This window comes from Arachis stenosperma, chromosome 4 (assembly GCF_014773155.1).
Source record: "Arachis stenosperma cultivar V10309 chromosome 4, arast.V10309.gnm1.PFL2, whole genome shotgun sequence".
NCBI lineage: Eukaryota > Viridiplantae > Streptophyta > Magnoliopsida > Fabales > Fabaceae > Arachis > Arachis stenosperma.
The window spans coordinates 109,652,386-109,672,067 of NC_080380.1; the positions used below are offsets into that span (position 1 = coordinate 109,652,386).

At 39.6% G+C, this 19,682-nt stretch overlaps 1 non-coding gene across 1 annotated transcript; it reads left to right on the plus strand.

The window, feature by feature from the left end:
• The first annotated feature begins 784 nt into the window (after positions 1 to 784).
• Positions 785 to 892, plus strand: LOC130977458 (small nucleolar RNA R71). Its single transcript, XR_009085148.1, has one exon. It is a non-coding gene; the product is annotated as a small nucleolar RNA R71 (small nucleolar RNA).
• Positions 893 to 19,682: the final 18,790 nt, after the last annotated feature.

Below are 19,682 nucleotides of genomic sequence, written 5' to 3' on the forward strand. Positions count from 1 at the left end.
CTTCTTCCTTCCAGAATTCGGCCATGTTAATGGCTTTGCACTCTCCTTTTGGATTTTCTTCTGTGTTGCTTGGGAGAGTACTAGGAGGGAGTTCAGTAACTTTCTTGCTCAGCTGTCCCACTTGTGCCTCCAAATTCCTAATGGAGGACCTTGTTTCAGTCATGAAACTTTGAGTGGTCTTGATTAGATCAGAGACCATGGTTGCTAAGTCAGAGGTATTCTGCTTAGAACTCTCTGTCTGTTGCTGAGAAGATGATGGAAAAGGCTTGCCATTGCTAAACATGTTTCTTCCACCATTATTGTTGTTGAAACCTTGTTGAGGTCTTTCTTGATTCTTCCATGAGAAATTTGGGTGATTTCTCCATGAAGAATTATAGGTGTTTCCATAGGGTTCTCCTAGGTAATTCACCTCTTCTATTGAAGGGTTCTCAGGATCATAGGCTTCTTCTTCAGATGAAGCATCCTTAGTACTGCTTGGTGCATTTTACATTCCAGACAGACTCTGAGAAATCAAATTGACTTGTTGAGTCAATATCTTGTTCTGAGCCAATATGGCATTCAGAGCATCAATCTCAAGAACTCCTTTCTTCTGATTTGTCCCATTGTTCACAGGATTCCTTTCAGAAGTGTACATGAATTGGTTATTTGCAACCATTTCAATTAGCTCTTGAGCTTCTGTAGGCGTCTTCTTCAAATGAAGAGATCCTCCAGCAGAGCTATCCAGAGACATCTTGGATAGTTCAGAGAGACCATCATAGAAAATACCTATGATGCTCCATTCAGAAAGCATGTCAGAAGGACACTTTCTGATTAATTGTTTGTATCTTTCCCAAGCTTCATAGAGGGATTCTCCATCCTTCTGTCTGAAGGTTTGGACTTCCACTCTAAGCTTACTCAATTTTTGAGGTGGAAAGAACTTTGCCAAGAAGGCATTGACTAGCTTTTCCCATGAGTCCAGGCTTTCTTTAGGTTGTGAGTCCAACCATGTCCTAGCTCTGTCTCTTACAGCAAAAGGGAACAGCATAAGTCTATAGACCTCAGGGTCTACCCCATTAGTCTTGACAGTGTCACAGATTTGCAAGAACTCAGCTAAAAACTGATGAGGATCTTCCAATGGAAGTCCATGGAACTTGCAATTCTGTTGCATTAGAGAAACTAATTGAGGCTTAAGCTCAAAGTTGTTTGCTCCAATGGCAGGGATAGAGATGCTTCTCCCATAGAAGTCGGGAGTAGGTGCAGTAAAGTCACCCAGCACCTTCCTTGCATTGTTTGCATTGTTGTTGTTTTCGGCTGCCATGTGTTCTTCTTCTTTGAAGAATTCGGTCAGGTCCTCTAAAGAGAGTTGTGCTTTGGCTTCTCTTAGCTTTCTCTTCAAGGTCCTTTCAGGTTTAGGATCAGGCTCAACAAGAATGCCTTTGTCTTTGCTCCTGCTCATAAGAAAGAGAATGGAACAAGAAAATGTGGAATCCTCTATGTCACAGTATAGAGATTCCTTTAGGTGTCAGAGGAAAAGAAGAGTAGAAGACAGAAGTAGAAAATTCGAACTTATCAAAGAGGATGGGGTTCGAATTTTGCATTGGGGGATAGTGTTAGTCCATAAATAGAAGGATGTGAGAAGAAGGGAAGTGATTTTCGAAAATTAAGTGAAAAATTTTGAAAATATTTTTTTGAAAAACATTACTTAATTTTCGAAAATGAAAGTGGGAAAGAAATAAAATGATTTTTGAAAAAGATTTTGAAATTAGAAATCAAAAAGATTTGATTGAAAACTATTTTGAAAAAGATGTGGTTAAGAAGATATGATTGGTTTAAAAAAATGTGATTGAGCAGATATGATTTGAAAACAATTTTAAAAAGATTTGATTTTGAAAATTAATAACTTGGCTATCAAGAAAAAGATATGATTCAAACATTAAACCTTTCTCAACAGAAAAGGCAACATACTTGATTTGTTGAATCAAATCATTAGTTGATAGCAAGTATCTTTGAAAAAGGAAAGAAATTGATTTTGAAAACATTTGATTGAAAAGATATGATTTGAAAAAGATTTGATTTTGAAAAACTTTTGAAAACTTAAAAAAATTTGATTTGAAAACAAAATCTTCCCCCTTTAGCCATCCTGGCGTTAAACGCCCAGAATGGTGCACATTCTGGCGTTTAACGCCCAAAACTATACCCTTTTGGGCGTTAAACGCCCAACCAGGTACCCTGGCTGGCGTTTAAACGCCAGTCTGTCCTTCTTCACTGGGCGTTTTGAACGCCCAGCTTTTTCTGTGCAATTCCTCTGCTGTATGTTCTGAATCTTTAATTCTCTGTATTATTGACTTGAAAAGACACAAATAATAAAAAAAATATTTTTGGATTTTTAATAATCATAATGCAACTAAAATCAAATAACAATGCATGCAAAACACCAAACTTAGCAGTTTGTATACTACTGACACTAATGAGAATGCATATGAGACACACAAAACACTCAAGTCAATAGAATTCAAAGATCAGAGCAAGTAAATCATCAAGAACATCTTGAAGATCACTAAGACACATGAATGAATGCATGCAATTGACACCAAACTTAAGATGAGACACTAGACTCAAACAAGAGATTTTTGGATTTTATGATTTTTTATTTTTTTGTGTTTTTCGAAAATTAAGTGGAAAAAGATATCAAAATTCTTAATGAGAATTCCAGGAATCAGTGCAATGCTAGTCTAAGACTCCGGTCCAGGAATTAGACATGGCTTCACAGCCAGCCAAGCTTTCGAAGAAAGCTTCGGTCCAAAACACTAGACATGGCCAAAGGCCAGCCAAGCCTTAGCAGATCACTGCTCCAAAAGCAAGATTGATAAAAATCAACAAGCTCTTGTGATGATAAGTTGAAACCTCGGTCCAATGAGATTAGACATGGCTTCTCAGCCAGCCAGACTTCAACAAATCATCATGAAACTCTAGAATTCATCTTCAAGAATTTCGAAAAAAAAATACCTAATCTAAGCAACAAGATGAACCTTCAGTTGTCCAAACTGAACAATCCCCGGCAACGGCGCCAAAAACTTGGTGCTGTTGCCGGATTTTGGCACTGATGTTACCGGACAAAAAGCTTGCTCAAAACTTGAACAATCCCCGGCAACGGCGCCAAAAACTTGGTGCGCGAAATTGTGAACAATACTTTTCACAACTCTCATAATCCCCGGTCATGAGTCCCAAAAACTTGGTAGCTCAATTCCATGGCATTACACAACTTCGCACAACTAACCAGCAAGTGCACTGGGTCGTCCAAGTAATACCTTACGTGAGTAAGGGTCGATCCCACAGAGATTGTTAGTATGAAGCAAGCTATGGTCATCTTGTAAATCTTAGTCAGGCAAACTCAAATGGATATGGTGATGAACGAAAATAACATAAAAGATAAAGATAGAGATACTTATGTAATTCATTGGTAGGAACTTCAGATAAGCGCATGAAGATGCCTTCCCTTCCGTCTCTCTGCTTTCCTACTGTCTTCATCCAATCCTTCTTATTCCTTTCCATGGCAAGCTCATGTATGGTTTCACCGTTGTCAATGGCTACCTCCCATCCTCTCAGTGAAAACGATTGCATATGCCCTGTCACGGCACGCGAAATTCAGCTGTCGATTCTCGGTCAGGCCGAAATAGAATCCATTGATTCTTTTGCGTCTGTCACTAACGCCCCGCTTGCTAGGAGTTTGAAGCACGTCACAGTCATTCAATCATTGAATCCTACTCAGAGTACCACAGACAAGGTTAGACCTTCCGGATTCTCTTGAATGCTGCCATCAGTTCTCGCCTATACCACGAAGACTCTGATCTCACGGAATGGTTGGCTCGTTTGTCAGGCGAGCACTCGGTTGTCAGGCGATCAACCATGCATCGTGCAATCAGGAATCCAAGAGACATTCACTAGAGCCTTGGTTGCTTGTAGAACAAAAGTGGTTGTCAGTCACCTTGTTCATAAGTGAGAATGATGATGAGTGTCACGGATCATCACATTCATCAAGTTGAAGAGCAAGTGATATCTTAGAACAAGAACAAGCGGAATTGAATGGAAGAACAATAGTAATTGCATTAATACTCGAGGTACAGCAGAGCTCCACACCTTAATCTATGGTGTGTAGAAACTCCACCGTTGAAAATACATAAGCATAAGGTCTAGGCATGGCCGTGAGGCCAGCCTCCCAATGATCAAAAGATTCAAAGATCTCAAGATGTCTAATACAATAGTAAAAGGTCCTACTTATAGAAAACTAGTAGCCTAAGGTGTACAAAGATGAGTAAATGACATAAAAATCCACTTCCGGGCCCACTTGGTGTGTGCTTGGGCTGAGCAATGAAGCATTTTCGTGCAGAGACTCTTCTTGGAGTTAAACGCCAGCTTTTATGCCAGTTTGGGCGTTTAACTCCCATTTGGGTGCCAGTTCCAGCGTTTAACGCTGGGATTCCTGAGGGTGACTTTGAACGCCGGTTTGGGCCATCAAATCTTGGGCAAAGTATGGACTATCATATATTGCTGGAAAGCCCAGGATGTCTACTTTCCAACGCCGTTGAGAGCGCGCCAATTGGGCTTCTGTAGCTCCAGAAAATCCACTTCGAGTGCAGGGAGGTCAGAATCCAACAGCATCTGCAGTCCTTTTCAGTCTCTGAATCAGATTTTTGCTCAGGTCCCTCAATTTCAGCCAGAAAATACCTGAAATCACAGAAAAACACACAAACTCATAGTAAAGTCCAGAAAAGTGATTTTTAACTAAAAACTAATAAAAATATACTAAAAACTAACTAGATTATACCAAAAACATACTAAAAACAATGCCAAAAAGTGTATAAATTATCCGCTCATCAATGGCTACATCCCATCCTCTCAATGAAAATGGCCCAAATGCTCTGTCACAGCACGGCTAATCATCTGTCGGTTCTCAATCAGGTTGGAGTAGAATCCATTGATTCTTTTGCGTCTGTCACTAACACCCAGCCTTCAGGAGTTTGAAGCTCGTCACAATCATTCAATACCGGAATCCTACTTGGAATACCACAGACAAGGTTAGACTTTCCGGATTCCCAGGATCCTACTCGGAATACCATAAACAAGGTTAGACTTTCCGGATTCCCATGAATGCCGCCATCTATCTAGCTTATACCACGAAGATTCTGTTGGGGAATCTAAGAGATATGCGCCTGGTCTAAGGTAGAACGGAAGTGGTTGTCAGTCACGCGCGTTCATAGGTGAGAATGATGATGAGTGTCACGGATCATCACATTCATCAAGTTGAAGTACAACGTATATCTTGGGATAAGAATAAAAGAGAATTGAATGAAAAGTAATAGTAATTGTATTGAAACTTGAGGTACAGCAGAGCTCCACACCCTTAATCTATGGTGTGTAGAAACTCCACCGTTAAAAATACATAAGTGAAAGGTTCAGGCATGGCCGAATGGCCAGCCCCCTAAAACGTGATCAATGGCCTCTTAAGATGAAGAATAAAACAAAACTGAGACCAAAGATGAAACGTGGTCAAAAGACATCTAATACATTAGTAAAAAGTCTTATTTATACTAAACTAGCTACTAGGGTTTACATGAGTAAGTAATTGATGCATAAATCCACTTCCGGGGCCCACTTGGTGTATGCTTGGGCTGAGCTTGATCTATCCACGAGCTGAGACTTTTCTTGGAGTTGAACTCCAAGTTATAACGTGTTTTGGGCGTTCAACTCCGGATCATGACGTGTTTCTAGCGTTTAACTCTAGACAGCAGCATGTACTTGGCGTTCAACGCCAAGTTACGTCGTCAATTTCCGAATAAAGTATGGACTATTATATATTGATGGAAAGCTCTGAATGTCTACTTTCCAACGCCATTGAGAGCGCGCCATTTGGAGTTCTGTAGTTCCAGAAAATCCATTTTGAGTGCAGGGAGGTCAGATTCCAACAGCATCAGCAGTCCTTTTGTCAGCCTTTTTCAGAGTTTTGCTCAAGTCCCTCAATTTCAGCCATAAATTACCTGAAATTACGGAAAAACACACAAACTCATAGTAAAGTCTAGAAATGTGAATTTAACATAAAAACTAATGAAAACATCCCTAAAAGTAGCTTGAACTTACTAAAAACTACCTAAAAACAATGCCAAAAAGCGTATAAATTATCCGCTAATCACAACACCAAACTTAAATTTTTGCTTGTCCCCAAGCAACTGAAAATCAATTAGGATAAAAAGAAGAGAATATACTGTAAATTCCAAAATATCAATGAATATTAATTCTAATTAGATGAGCGGGACTTGTAGCTTTTTGCTTCTGAACAGTTTTGACATCTCACTTTTTCCTTTGAAGTTTAGAGTGATTGGCGTCTCTAGGAACTCAGAATTTTGGATAGTGTTATTGACTTTCCTAGTTAAGCATGTTGATTCTTGAACACAGCTACTTATGAGTCTTGGCCGTGGCCCTAAGCACTTTGTTTTCCAGTATTACCACCGGATACATAAATGCCACAGACACATAACTGGGTGAACCTTTTCAGATTGTGACTCAGCTTTGCTAGAGTCCCCAGTTAGTGGTGTCCAGAGCTCTTAAGCACACTCTTTCTGCTTTGGATCACGACTTTAACCACTCAGTCTCAAGCTTTTCACTTGGACCTTCATGACACAAGCACATGGTTAGGGACAGCTTAAGTTAGCCGCTTAGGCCTGGATTTCATTTCCTTGGGCCCTCCTATCCAGTGATGCTCAAAGCCTTGGATCCTTTTTACCCTTGCCTTTTGGTTTTAAGGGCTATTGGCTTTTTCTGTTTGCCTTTTTTCTTTTTCTTTCTATTTTTTTCGCAAGCTTTTTACTTTTCACTGCTTTTTCTTGCTTCAAGAATCAATTTCATGATTTTTCAGATCATCAATAGCATTTCTCTTTGTTCATCATTCTTTCAAGAGCCAACAGTTTTAACATTCATAAACAACAAGATCAAAAATTATGCACTGTTCAAGCATTCATTCAGAAAACAAAAAGTATTGTCACCACATCAATATAATTAAGCTAAATTCAAGGATAAATTCGAAATTCATGTACTTCTTGTTCTTTTGAATTAAAACATATTTCATTTAAGAGAGGTGAAGGATTAATGGATTTTATTCATAGCTTTAAGACATGGTTACTACATACTAATGATCATGAAGTAGAGACACAAAACATAAATAGACATATAACATAAAAAAACGAAAAATAGAAGAAATAAGAACTAGGAATGAATCCACCTTAGTGGCGTCTTCTTCTTGAAGGACCAATGATGTTCTTAAGCTCTTCTATGTCCCTTCCTTGCCTTTGTTGCTCCTCCTTCATTGCTCTTTGGTCTTCTCTTATTTCATGGAGAATAATGGAGTGCTCATGATGTTCCACCCTTAATTGTTCAACATTGTGGCTCAAATCTTCTAAGGAAGTGTTGAGTTGTTCCCAATAGTTGTTGGGAGGAAAGTGCATCCCTTGAGGCATCTCAGGGATTTCTTGATGATGAGCTTCCTCATGCATCTCTTGAGAACCGTGGAGGGTCTCTCTTGCTTGCTCCATCCTCTTCTTGGTGATGGGCTTATCCTCTTCAATGGAGATGTCTCCTTCTATGATAACTCCAGCTGAGTAACATAGATGGCAAATAAGGTGAGGAAAAGCTAGCCTTGCCATGGTGGAGGGCTTTTCAGCTATTTTGTAGAATTCATTGGAGATGACTTCATGAACTTCTACTTCCTCTCCAATCATGATGCTATGAATCATGATGGCCCGATCCACAGTAACTTCAGATCGGTTGCTAGTGGGAATGATGAAGCGTTGAATGAACTCTAACCATCCTCTAGCCACAGGCTTGAGGTTCAGTCTTCTTAGTTGAACTGGCTTGCCTTTGGAGTCTCTCTTCCATTGAGCTCCTTCCACACATATGTCCATTAGGACTTGGTCCAACCTTTGATTAAAGTTGACCCTTCTAGTGTAGGGGCGTTCATCTCCTTGCATCATGGGCAAGTGGAATGCCAACCTCACATTCTCCGGACTAAAATCTAAGTATTTCCCCCGAACCATTGTGAGATAATTCTTTGGACTCGGGTTCATACTTTGATCATAGTTCCTAGTGATCCATGCATTGGCATAGAACTCTTGAACCATTAAGATTCCGACTTGTTGCATGGGGTTGGTTAGGACTTCCCAACCTCTTCTTCGGATTTCATGTCGGATCTACGGATACTCATTTTTCTTGAGCTTGAAAGGGACCTCAGGGATCACCTTCTTCTTTGCCACAACATCATAGAAGTGGTCTTGATGGCTCTTGGAGATGAATCTTTCCATCTCCCATGACTCGGAGGTGGAAGCTTTTGACTTCCCTTTTCCTTTTCTAGAGGATTCTCCGGCCTTAGGTGCCATTGATGGTAATGGAAAAACAAAAAGCTTATGCTTTTACCACACCAAACTTAAAATATTGCTCGCCCTCGAGGAAGAGAAGAAAGAAGAGAATAAGAAGAAGAAAAAGATGGAGGAGAGTAAGGGGAGATGGATTCAGCCAAGGTATAGTAGAGGGGGTAGTGTTGTGGGAAAATGAAGTAAAATGGAAAGGTATATATAGGGAGAGGGGAGAGTGAAGTTTCAGCCATTTAGGGTGGGATTGGGTGGGAAGATGTTTTTGAATTTTGAAGGTAGGTGGGGTTTATGGGGAAGAGTGGATTGATGTGAGTGGTGAATAAGTGATTGGGAAGAGAGATTGAGGTGATTGGTGAAGGGTTTTTGGGAAGTGTGATATGGGGAAGAGTAAAACTAGGATTAGGAGGTAAGGTGGGAATATGTTAGGTGGGGATCCTGTGGGGTCCACAGATCCTGAGGTGATCCTGTGGGGTCCACAGATCCTGAGGTGTCAAGGAATTCCATCCCTGCACCAAATAGGCATGTAAAATGCCTTTGCACACCATTCTGGCGTTTAAACGCCGAGTGGTGCACGTTCTGGGCGTTCAACGCCCATGTAAAGCATGTTTCTGGCGTTGAACGCCAGTTTCATGCTTGTTACTGGCGTTCAGCGCCAGTTTTTCCTCTAGGCACATTCCTGGCGTTCAAACGCTGGGATGTTGCTTGTTTCTGGCGTTCAGTGCCAGTTTCATGCTCTGTTCTGGCGTTGAACGCCAGCCAGATGCTCCTTACTGGCGTTGAACGCCAGTCTGTGCTTCCTCCAGGGTGTGATTTTTCTTCTGCTGTTTTTGATTCTGTTTTTAATTTTTATATTTTTTTCGTGACTCCACATGATCATGTACCTAATAAAACACAAAATAACAATAAAATAAAATAAAAATTAGATAAATAAAATTGGGTTGCCTCCCAACAAGCGCTTCTTTAATGTCAATAGCTTGACAGTGGGCTCTCATGGAGCCACAAGGTGATCAGGTCAATGTTGTATAGTCCCAACACCAAACTTAGAGTTTGGATATGGGGTCTTAACACCAAACTTAAAGTTTGATTGTGGCCTCCCAACACCAATCTTAGAGTTTGACTGTGGGGGCTCTTCTTGACTCTGAACTGAGAGAAGCTCTTCATGCTTACTCTCTTTTGTCATAGAGGGATGGCCATGTGCCTTAAACACAAGGTAGTCCCCATTCAATTGAAGGACTAATTCACCTCTGTTGACATCTATCACAGCTCCTGCTGTGGCTAGAAAAGGTCTTCCAAGGATGATGCAATCATCCTCTTCCTTCCTAGTGTCTAAGATTATGAAATCAGCAGGGATGTAAAGGCCTTCAACCTTTACTAGCACGTCCTCTACTAATCCATAAGCTTGTCTCAATGATTTGTCTACCAATTGTAATGAGAACAAGGCAGGTTGTACCTCAATGATCCCCAGCTTCTCCATTACAGAGAGTGGCATAAGATTTATCCCTGACCCCAGATTACATAGAGCTTTTTCAAAGGTCATGGTGCCTATGGTACAAGGTATTAAGAACTTGCCAGGATCTTGTTTCTTTTGAGGTAGAGTTTTCTGAATCCAGGTGTCTAGTTCACCAATGAGCAAGGAAGGTTCACTTTCCCAAGTCTCATTGCCAAACAACTTGGCATTCAGCTTCATGATAGCTCCTAAATATTGAGCAACTTGCTCTCCAGTCACATCTTCATCCTCTTCAGAGGAAGAATAGTCTTCAGAGCTCATGAATGGCAGAAGGAGATTTAATGGAATCTCTATGGTCTCTATATGAGCCTCAGATTCCTTTGGATCCTTAATAGGAAACTCCTTCTTGCTTGAGGGACGTCCCAGGAGGTCTTCCTCACTAGGATTTTCGTCCTTCTCCTCCCTTGTGCATTCGGCCATATTGATCACATCAATGGCCTTGCACTCTCCTTTTGGATTCTCTTCTGTAATGCTTGGGAGAATACTGGGAGGAGTTTCAATGACTTTCTTACTCAGCTGGCCCACTTGTGCCTCCAGATTTCTAATGGAGGATCTTGTTTCACTCATGAAACTGAAAGTGGCCTTTGACAGATCAGAGACTAGATTGGCTAAATTAGAAGTGTTTTGTTCAGAATTCTCTGTCTGTTGCTGAGAAGATGATGGGAAAGGCTTGCTATTGCTCAGCCTATTGCGTCCACCATTGTTAAAGCCTTGTTGAGGCTTTTGTTGATCCTTCCATGAGAAATTTGGATGATTTCTTCATGATGAGTTATAGGTGTTTCCATAAGGTTCACCCATGTAATTAACCTCTGCCATGGCAGGGTTCTCAGGATCATAAGCTTCTTCAGAAGCTGCCTCCTTAGTACTGTTGGATGCATGTTGCCATCCATTCAGACTTTGAGAGATCATGTTGACTTGCTGAGTCAACACTTTGTTCTGAGCCAATATGGCATTTAGAGCATCAATTTCAAGAACTCCTTTCTTCTGAGGTATCCCATTATTCACGGAATTCCTCTCAGAAGTGTACATGAATTGGTTGTTTGCAACCATATCAATGAGTTCTTGAGCCTCTTCAGGCGTTTTCTTTAGGTGAATAGATCCACCTGCAGAATGGTCCAGTGACATTTTCGAAAATTCAGATAGACCATAATAGAATATATCTAATATGGTCCATTCTGAAAACATGTCAGATGGACATCTTTTGGTCAGCTGCTTGTATCTTTCCCAAGCTTCATAGAGGGATTCACCATCTTTTTGTTTGAAGGTTTGAACATCCACTCTCAGCTTGCTCAACTTTTGAGGAGGAAAGAATTTATCCAAGAAGGCTGTGACCAGCTTATCCCAGGAGTCCAGGCTATCCTTAGGTTGTGAATCCAACCATATTCTAGCTCTGTCTCTTACAGCAAAAGGGAAAAGCATGAGTCTGTAGACTTCAGGATCAACTCCATTCGTCTTTACAGTCTCACAGATCTGCAAGAACTCAGTTAAAAACTGATAAGGATCTTCAGATGGAAGTCCATAAAACTTGCAGTTTTGTTGCATTAAGGCAACTAGCTGAGGTTTCAGCTCAAAGTTGTTGGCTCCAATGGCAGGAATGGAGATGCTTCTTCCATCAAATTTGGACGTTGGCTTTGTAAAGTCACCAAGCATTCTCCTTGCATTATTATTGTTTTCGGCTGCCATCTCCTTCTCTTGTTCGAAAATTTCTGAAAGGTTGTTTCTGGATTGTTGTAATTTAGTTTATCTTAGTTTCCTTTTCAGAGTCCTTTCAAGTTCAGGATCAATTTCAACAAGAGTGCCTTTTTCCCTGTTCCTGCTCATATGAAATAGAAGAAAACAAGAAAAGGAAGAGGAATCCTCTATGTCACAGTATAGAGATTCCTTTATGTTAGTAGAAAAAGAGAGGGGAGAAGAATGAAGAAAAATGAATAGTCTGTATAAAGAGTAAGGATAGGGGAGGTGAAGAGAAGTGTTAGTAATTAAATAATTAAATAGAATAAGAAAAGAGAGGGGAAATTTCGAAAATAATTTTGAAAAAGGGGTTAGTATTTTCGAAAATTCAAGATATAATTAAAATTAAAATTTAAAACAAAAAAAATTTTGAAAAAGAGATGAGATATTTTCGAAAATTAGAGAGGGAAAAGTAGTTAGATGGTTTTGAAAGAGATAAGAAACAAACAAAAAGTTAATTAGTTAGTTGAAAAAGATTTTAAAATCAAATTTTAAAAAGATAAGAAGATAAGAAGTTAGATAAGATATTTTAAAATCAAGTTTTGAAAAAAGATAAAATTTTTGAAAAAGATAAGATAAAGGATAAAAAGATATGTTTGAAAAAGATTTAATTTTTAAAATTACTTAACTAACAAGAAACTAAAAGATCTGATTTTAGAACTTAAAGATTGAACCTTTCTTAACAAGAAAGTAACAAATTTCAAATTTTTGAATCAATCACATTAAATGTTAGTGTAATTTCGAAAATATGATATAAAGATAAGAAAAAGATTTTGAAAATAATTTGAAAAAGATTTTTGAAATTTTCGAAAAAGAGGAAAAATTGGAAAATATATGATTTTTGAAAAAGATTTTGAAAAGATAAGATTTTTAAATTTTTGAAAATTTGACTTGACTTGTAAGAAACAACTAATTTTTAAAAATTTTTGACTAAGTCAACTCAAATTTTCGAAAATTATGAGAAAAATAAGGAAAAGATATTTTTTTATTTTTGAATGTTTAATGATGAGAGAGAAAAACACAAAAATGACCCAAAACATGAAAATTTTGGATCAAGACACAAGATGCATGCAAGAACACTATGAATGTCAAGATGAACACCAAGAACACTTTGAAGATCATGATGAACATCAAGAACATATTTTTGAAAAATTTTTTGATGCAAAGAAGACATGCAAGACACCAAACTTAGAAATCTTTAATGCATGGACTCTAACAAACAAAAAATGCATATGAAAAACAACAAACAACACAAAACAAGAAAACATCAAGATCAAACAAGAGGACTTATCAAGAACAACTTGAAGATCATGAAGAACACTATGAATGCATGGGATTTTTGAAAAATGCAAGAAAAATTTTTAAAGCATGCAATTGACACCAAACTTAAAAATTGACTCAAGACTCAAACAAGAAACACAAAGTATTTTTTATTTTTATGATTTTATTAATTTTTTTGGATTTTTTTTCGAAAATACTTTTGGAAAAACGAAAAAGAAAAGAAAAATTTTGAAAAAGTTTTTGAAAAGAAAATTACCTAATCTGAGCAACAAGATGAACCGTCAGTTGTCCATACTCGAACAATCCCCAGCAACGGCGCCAAAAACTTGGTGGACGAAATTGTGATCAACAATAATGGCTCTTTGGCATGTGCCTAAAAACTAACTCAGCACTTTCTTTTCACAACTCCGTTCAACTTAACCAGCAAGTGTACTGGGTCATCCAAGTAATACCTTACGTGAGTAAGGGTCGATCCCACAGAGATTGTTGGTATGAAGCAAGCTATGGTCACCTTGTAAATCTCAGTTAGGCAGATTAAATGGTTATGGGTTTCGAAAATTAATAATAAATGGAAAATAAGATAGTAAATAGTTACTCATATAATTCCATGGTGGGAATTTCAGATAGGCGTATGGAGACGCTGTGTTCCTCTCGTATCTCTACTTTTTTATTTCATTCATCCAATCCTTCTTACTCCTTTCCATGGCAAGCTGTATGTAGGGCATCACCAGCATCAATGGCTACTTTTAATCCTCTCGGGAAAATGGTCCTATGCGCTGTCACTGCACGGCTAATCGTCTGGAGGCATCACCCTTGTTGATGGCTACATCCCATCCTCTCAGTGAAAATGGTCCAAATGCTCTGTCACAGCACGGCTAATCATCTGTCGGTTCTCAATCAGGTTGGAGTAGAATCCATTGATTCTTTTGCGTCTGTCACTAACGCCCAGCCTTCAGGAGTTTGAAGCTCGTCACAGTCATTCAATACCGGAATCCTACTCGGAATACCACAGACAAGGTTAGACTTTTCGGATTCCCAAGATCCTACTCGGAATACCACAGACAAGGTTAGACTTTCCGGATTCCCATGAATGCCGCCATCTATCTAGCTTATACCACGAAGATTCTGTTGGGGAATCTAAGAGATATGCGCCCGGTCTAAGGTAGAACGAAAGTGGTTGTCAGTCACGTGCGTTCATAGGTGAGAATAATGATGAGTGTCACGGATCATCACATTCATCAAGTTGAAGTACAATGTATATCTTGGGATAAGATTAAAAGAGAATTGAATGAAAAGTAATAGTAATTGTATTGAAACTTGAGGTACAGCAGAGCTCCACACCCTTAATCTATGGTGTGTAAAAACTCCACCGTTGAAAATACATAAGTGAAAGGTTCAGGCATGGCCGAATGGCCAGCCCCCTAAAACGTGATCAATGGCCTCTTAAGATGAAGAATAAAACAAAACTGAGACCAAAGATGAAACGTGGTCAAAAGACGTCTAATACATTAGTAAAAAGTCTTATTTATACTAAACTAGCTACTAGGTTTACATGAGTAAGTAATTGATGCATAAATCCACTTCCGGGGCCCACTTGGTGTATGCTTGGGCTGAGCTTGATCTATCCACGAGCTGAGGCTTTTCTTGGAGTTGAACGCCAAGTTATAACGTGTTTTGGGCGTTCAACTCCGGATCATGACGTGTTTCTGGCGTTTAACTCCAGACAGCAGCATGTACTTGGCGTTCAACGCCAAGTTACGTCGTCAATTTCTGAATAAAGTATGAACTATTATATATTGCTGGAAAGCTCTGGATGTCTACTTTCCAACGCCGTTGAGATCGCGCCATTTGGAGTTCTGTAGTTCCAGAAAATCCATTTTGAGTGCAGGGAGGTCAGATTCCAACAGCATCAACAGTCCTTTTGTCAGCCTTTTTCAGAGTTTTGCTCAAGTCCCTCAATTTCAGCCAGAAATTACCTGAAATTACAGAAAAATACACAAAGTCATAGTAAAGTCCAGAAATGTGAATTTAACATAAAAACTAATGAAAATATCCCTAAAAGTAGCTTGAACTTACTAAAAACTACCTAAAAACAATGCCAAAAAGCGTATAAATTATCCGCTCATCAACTATGCTAACGCTTCAGCAAGGTTCTGCTGCGTCATTCTGATTATTAACCACTATGAATCCAAAAATCGACCAATTAAGTGACAAACACAACCTATCGATCTCAACATAAAATCGTTCACATCACAGGCATTTATTCACTTGTATTAATATGCTAAACTTATCATGTATTCAAAGCCCAAAGCATTCTTGTTTAAAGCAAACCCCTACTCGGACCATCCGGTTTGGTTCTAAGTCTAGTACTAAATTCGACATTCCCAGTTTTATTGTAAAGGTGGTATTATAAAATCATGCACTGCCCTTTAAGCCTGATTATTACAATTACTTCAATCTTACTGTCGCAATCGGCCCGCATCCTGACTCCTTCCTCATTGGCAATTTCTTAATACATGCCTTGGTAACCCGCACTTGTAACATACACCTAACCCCAATCGGCACGGCCTATTTGGGTGATGACTTCCACATCTCTAACAGCTCGAAACATCTGAAGCATCCGCTGTCTGTTTTCCCTTACCGTTCCCTTAGGACTCCTCATTCGTTGTAAAGTTTTTCTGTCCTTGGGGAAAGTGTTGTGTGCATTCTCTCTCCCTAAACTCTCGACCCCTTGGTGTGAATCCTGGGTTGGGCTCCCTATGACTTCCTTTCTCTGCAGCCACCTTTTTCACACACTTTTCAGCAATTCTACTCTTATTCACCAACTCTGAGAAAGTTCAGATCTCCATTGGTCCCACTGAATTTAAGATATCGCTCCGGAGTCCTCCTTCATACTTAATGCACTTTCATTCCTCGAAGTCTTCCGGAGCTCCCTGACACATGCGGAAAAACCTGAATAGTTTCTCAAATTTGTTTGTATACTCAGATACGAAGATAACACCCTACTTCAGTTGCAGTAACTCCAGTTTCTTGGCCGTCCTGGCGGAATTCGAAAAGTACTTTTTATAAAATTTCACCTATAAGGCATCCCAAGTGAGAGGGTCATCGACCTGCGGTAGGAGACTGATAAACCACTATTTTATGGTTTATCTTGTGCTTAATTGAGTGGATTTTATCAACTCTTTACTCACTTATTCATACTATTTGCATGGTTTTACATTTGCCTTTCTAATTATATGCTTTGATTAAAAACATGTTTCTTTGGAATTATATTTGCTATTATTAATCCTCTCTTATTACCATTAGATGCCTTGATATGTGTGTTAAGTATTTTCAGATATTATAGGACAAGAATGGCTTAGAGGATGAAAAGGAAGCATGCAAAAGTGGAAGGAATACAATAAGTTGGAGAAATTGCTAAGCTGTCCAGCCTGACCTCTTCGCACTCAAAAGGCTATAACTTTATCTACAGAGGTCAAAACGACGCGGTTCTAGTTGTGTTGGAAAGCTAATGTTCGGGGCTTCGATTTGATATATAATTTGTCATAGTTGCCCCGACGCCAGGCGATGCGAACGCGTGAGCCACGCGGACGCGTGACTTGGCAGGAACGCAACCCGCGCGGCTGCGTGAGCCATGCGGCCGCGTCACTTTTCCGCGACCTGTACGGACCAGAAAGCGCTGGAAGTGACTTCTGGACTATTTCTGACCCAGTTTTCGACCCAGAGAACACAGATTAGAGGCTATAAAGTGGGGGAATGCATCCATTCATAATCATGCACTCATAATTCACTTTTCATATTTTAGATGTGGTTTTTAGTGAGAGAGGTTCTCTTCTCTCTCTTAGGATTAGGATTAGGATTAGAAATTAGGATTTTTAGAAACTAGGATTTAGGACTTCTCTTGGTTTTTAAGAGTGACTCTCGATTCAGGTTCAATGTTCCTTTTTATTTATTTTTCCAATTAAATTTATGAACTCTTCCATGTTACAGATTACTCTTTTAAATTAATGCTATTTGAGATATTTCAGATCTATGATTGCTTTCTTTAATTTATGTTGTCGGTACTTATCCAAATTATTTTCATTTGAATAGATAGTTTTCCTTTTGGCTTTGGTTAAATAACTGGCGACTCTTGAGTTATCAAACTCATTGTTAATTGAAAATTGAAATTCATCCACTTAACTTACCTTCATAGTTAGAGGTTAACAAAGTGGGAGAAAAATCCAATTCTCATTACAATTGATAAGGATAACCAGGATAGGACCTCCAGTTCCCATATCTTGCCAAGAGTTTATTTTACAGTTATTTATTTATTTTTATTGCTTTGAAAATATACTTGTGCCCATTGCCCAAACTCCAAACCCCCAAAACACACTTTTTCATAACCAATAATAAGAACATACCTCCCTGTAATTCCTTGAGAAGACGACCCGAGGTTTAAATACTTCGGTTACCAATTTATTTAGGGGTTTGTTACTTGTGACAACCAAAACGTTTGCACGAAGGGATTTCTGTTAGTTTAGAAGCTGTATCTACAACACGAATATTTTTAATAATTCTTTACAAGCAAAAAATCCTAACGTCAAAATGGCGCCGTTGCCGGAGAATTGCAAACGTGTGCCTTATTATTGGTTATTGTAAATATTTTTCAAAAAAAAAATACTTTTCTTTTACTTGTTTATTTGTTTTCTCTTTTTCCCCCTTATTTCTGATAGCTATTATGAATTCTCACCCCTCTCGCTTTGAGTTTAGCTCTAACTTTGTTGAAGAAAATAGAAACCACAGCAGGAATATGCATCAAGGTCAGACCAATCAAGGATGGATGGAGTCAAGAGGATCTAATCAACCCTTTAGGCAACAACACCCTCCAAGATATCATGGACAACGACCATGCTACAATGCATACCTAGCTGAAAGATATGGTGGACAACCTTGTAACTACCAACAAGCCCCACCCCGTGCCTATAGACCATCCTCTCAACATGACCTCGAACCACCACACTCACAAGCTTCTTTTCGCCATTCGCCACCATACGATCCTTATCCGCCCCAATACCAATCCAATTACTCCCAAGAACCACCACTCCCCCATACACATTACCCATATCCATCAAAGTCAGAATCACAGGTTAGCCTCGAAGAATCAATGAAACAATGTACTGCACTCCTTCATCAACTGGAGCAAGCAATGGTGGAGAAGTTAAAACAATTATCTTCCAGACGCTCAGCCCCTCAACAGACCCCCATGGCTTTATGTAGAGAATCCAATGAAGAACGCAGTACAAAGGAGACGCTGGAAGCTCCAGTGAATAGCATAGAGCATAACTTCGTACTAGAACAAGTAGAGAAAGATGTCATTGCAAAAGAAGAAGAGTCGATTGTTGTGGAGAACTCCGTCAAGGATGTTACAATTGACGCTGAGGAGGATTTTGCACTACCTCCAATGCAAATATCTTATGAAGAACTGAACGGAAAAACCTAGGACACAGGTTTCCTTGATGATGATGATCACGAGACTTATTCTCTTAGTGGCGAACTTGCATCCACAAGTGATTTTTTTGAGACAGAAGAATCTTCCCCGAGTGAATATGAAGATGATGCTAAGGTAGATCTTTCTCAACCTCCAATATATGACTTGAGCGATGATGAGGGAGAAATTGAAGACTCTGATTAAGAGATGGTTGAAGTGGAAAAATTCACAGAATATTATAAGGGAGTAGAACTTACAGAACCACTGGAAACACCTATCCCAAGGCCGTTACTGCCCACCGCAAACTACAAGTGGGTAAAATCCTTGTCTTTTATCTTCAATATTCCACTTGAATATGGTTTGCTTGAAACAGATGGCCAGCTTAGAGCTCTCTGCGGCTTTAAGAGTAAAAGGGAAATGGCTCATACTCAGAGTCGATGCACAAGGTTCAATAAGGTTCCACGCTTCAACTCGAAGTACAAGGATTGGTATCATGCTCAATTGAGTGGTCACGGAGAACGTTTGGTCACCGTGGTGAGAATCTAATTTCCAAACTCCCAGATGGAAAAGTATAGATCAAAACGAAAGCGGATTTGGAACCAAAGTTTGGGATCTTGGAAAATATTCTGATATTCATCACCCCGGGAGCCTGAAAATCTGTTTGAAGCTGCTCAGAAGCTTCACATGCCTAGTCTGGGACCCCGGAGGCTATTGGTATTCCAAGCATTGGTGGAGATTTTTGGATGAATTTAAACATAAGCCACCATAACAGGAAGCTGAACCAATGTCCAACTTAAGGACTTTAACTAAAAGTGCTAGGTGGGAGACAACCCACCATGGTATGATCGTTTCTTTTTCATTTTTATTTAGTTTTATTTGTTTTCAAGTTTTATTTTATTCTTCATTGAACCTGGAATCATACATGGTATTCACATTAAGCATTACATTCTGCATTTTGCATTAAAAAAAACGCACGCAACGTGGCAGCGTCACTGACGCGTCCGCGTCACCAGTGCGTTATGAAGAAAAGAAAGTTGAATAGAGAGTCACGCGAAAGCGTGGCTGGAGGCGTGCTTTTGGCACAACATGACCCACGCGACCGCGTCGCTGACGCGTCCGCGTCATATGGGAACCACGCCTCCCACGCGTCCGCGTCACTCACACGGCCGCGTGACCTGGTAATCGACGTAAAAGGGGTGCATGGCCAAAAGTTGTGCTGGAGTAAGGCTGGACTGGCGCTAGACGCACAAACCTTACCACGCGAACGCGTGCCCCACGCGTCCGTGTCAGCCTTCAA